This window comes from Amblyomma maculatum, chromosome 10 (assembly GCF_055883805.1).
Source record: "Amblyomma maculatum isolate TAMU_Amacu chromosome 10, ASM5588380v1, whole genome shotgun sequence".
NCBI lineage: Eukaryota > Metazoa > Arthropoda > Arachnida > Ixodida > Ixodidae > Amblyomma > Amblyomma maculatum.
The window spans coordinates 160,166,103-160,169,176 of NC_139353.1; the positions used below are offsets into that span (position 1 = coordinate 160,166,103).

General features: G+C 45.3%; 1 pseudogene; it reads left to right on the forward strand.

Moving 5' to 3' along the window:
* The first annotated feature begins 693 nt into the window (after positions 1-693).
* LOC146177790 (uncharacterized) lies at positions 694-1,973 on the forward strand (annotated as a pseudogene).
* The last annotated feature ends 1,101 nt before the right edge of the window (positions 1,974-3,074 follow it).

The following is a 3,074-nucleotide window of genomic DNA, read 5'->3' on the forward strand; positions in this document are numbered from 1 at the left end:
CGGACGGAGTTCGGAGGCCGGTTTGTTTATCGTTCTTTCGCAGTTTCCTTCATTATGGCGCGTTTTTTTTTGCTTGGGTATGTGTGGCAAATAAATGTTCTGCATTAAAAGATTATATTGTATTAAAAATATTTACTTTGATAGCAGATGTTCCGCTACTGGTGCTCTTGTAGCGTGTTTCGTGTTTGTTATTGTTGGCATCATTACGGTTACGGTCGTGTCTGTTTCGTGTTTCAAACGTATTGCTTGCCCAGAAGATGGCACGATCGTCCAGCAAATGGAGCAGAAAGAGAACTTTCAAAGGTAATCGGTTCACTAGCAAGAAGGGCAGTGAGAAACCGGCACGACGAAGCGCAAACTTCTCAAACTCTTGGTGAGAGGATCAGTAGTGATTCCTTTGATGTAGACGGGGCAAGTACGACTGGCTACCGTCTAATCGAATTCGCTCTTCTCTGCAGTTTCTTTCAAGATGTTGCTGTGTGTAAAAAGTGCAACAAGGGTGCTATAATACTGGAAGAAGCTATTGACAGGCGAAGCGGTTTGGCATCCTCTATGAAGTTCATCTGCAGCGAGTGCGATGCTCTCAGTGTGCTTGAGACATCAAGGCGCATTGCTGGCAACGTCTTTGAAGTAAATCAAAGGTTCGTTTATGCCCTTCGCACCTGCGGCAAAGGTTTGGCATCTGGTCGTATCATGCGTGCTGTGCTCAATCTACCGCCACCGCCAACAGAGTTTGCATCGTACAACGCGAGGCTTCTTTGTGCATCTACGACCGCTGTGAGTAATAGTATTACAGAAGCTGCCGAAGAACTGAAGAAAGAGGCCTTCGCCTCTGATGGAGAGCTGGAAACTGCGGTCACAGTGGATGGGACGTGGATGAAGCGGGGTTATTCTTCTCTACATAGCGTCGTAGCAGCGATATAGGCCGACACTGGAAACGTGCTCGACTTTGAAGTAGAGTCTAAGTTTTGCCACATCTGTGCCCGCAATCCTCACACAGATGACAACTTGAATGAATATAAAGTTACCTACGATGGGCCATCCGGTGTAATGGAATCTGCTGGAGCAGTAAAAATCTTTGGCAGCTCTGTTGAAAAGCACCAACTAATGTACACAAGTTACATTGGTGATGGAGACGGTAAGGCGTACATTTCTGTAAGAGACTCGCAGCCATACGAGAAGGCCATAGAAAAACATGAATGTGTAGGACATGTCCAGAAGCGAATGGGCACAAAAGGCGCAGGAACATCAAGAAGAATGAGAAGCGGAAAAAGCTTGCCGATGGTCTACCACTTTCCGGCAAAGGGCGCCTCACAAAAAAGGACATTGACTCCCTTCAGGTTTACTATGGCAAAGCTATTCGGGGAAATACAGACAGTCTGGATAATATGAGACGAGCGGTGTGGGCGATATACTTTACTAAGTTATCCACAGATATCAAGCCCCACCATGGACTCAGCCCAAAGGGACCCTCTTCATGGTGTGGGTATACCCGCAGCCTTGTTGAGGGAAGCATTGAGACCTACTCCCACAAAAGGTACCTTCCTGATGCCGTGATGGACGTCCTCAAGCCAGTGTTCAAGGCGTTGTCAAATCCAGGTCTTCTGAGCAAATGTCTTCACGGACGAACACAGAACAACAATGAGTCGCTGAACCAACTCATCTGGTGTCGTTGCCCTAAGACAACATTTGTCAGTGCTGACACCTTGAGGACAGCTGCTAACGATGCTGTAGCCTACTACAATGATGGTAACTCTGCAAGAAAAGCTGTTCTAGAAGCTCTTAGAATTGTTCCAGGTGTGTTTTGTTATGTTGCCCTCGACAGAACGGACAAAAAGCGCGTTGACAGGGCAGAATTGTATGACTCTGCCGAGAGCAAGGAAACACGACGGGTAAAAAAGAACTCTAAGAAGGGTTTTGGAGACACCTGCAAGAATGTCAGCCATGAAATGTATTCTCCTGGGGCATTTTGAGCATGCATGAGAAGTATTCAAACATAAAGCTTCATTTTTCTCAAATTGTGTTTTTTGCAAGTTCCTCAAATTCAATGTACCTTTTCTCAGAAAACATTCATCGGATTTCCGTGAAACTTTGCCCAAATGTACATTAGCCAGTCCTAAATATTCGGAACTAAAAAAATTGCAGATGATATGAATGATAACACTGGAAAAAAATTACACTTCGAGACACCCCCCCTTGTGCCTCTGTACATGCAGCGGTATTATTTTTTCGGGAACAAATTCCTGAAGAATATGGCATGTCTTTAGTTCAGATATAACCTATGGATATGTAGAACAACACTTCCTAAAATCATCACATTCCTTTGTGTGGTTACAGAGAAAAGGTAGATTGAATAATTAAACACACCTGACATTTTGGGAATGGGCCAAAGGACAGGTAAACAATCTAAGCTCTAACAAAGTGTTCCATATTGTACGCAGGGGCATCTGTTGTGAGTGTACGAAATTTGATGTAAATATCTGCACTTGTTTCTAAAATAATACGTTAAATGTAACATGTACCGTTTACCCTACCATACCTCCTTAACACAGGATTGAGAGAACACAATTACAACGTAAAAGAATGGAATCAGGGTAAGATCAGCCTGCACTGCCCTTATTGCGACAATAAACGTGAACGTCAGGATCGGAAAAAGCCATGTGTCCAGATTTTAATCAATGCACAATTGAAAGTAAGCATAAGGATCAGGGCGTTCGAGAAATTACCGAGGCGGTGAAGTTTGCGCGTGCGGGAGATAAGTGTGTGAGCATGCCATCGGTCTTTTTGAGCCAGAAGGAACTCAGATATTTAGATGGATGAAATTGGGCTCCTGGTGCTATGCTGTGGCACCATGACGAGTGTCGTCTCCTTTCTCCTTTTCTATGTTTCACACTTGCTGGTACCCCGCCGGAGTGGCGCAGTGGCTACGGCGCTCGACTACTGTGCCCAAGGATGCGAGATCGAATCTCGGCCTCTGCGGCAGCTTTTCGATGGTGGCGAAAAGCAAGGCGCCCGTGGACTGTGCGACGTCAGTGCATGTTAAAGAATCCCAGGTGGTCGAAATTTCCGGAGTC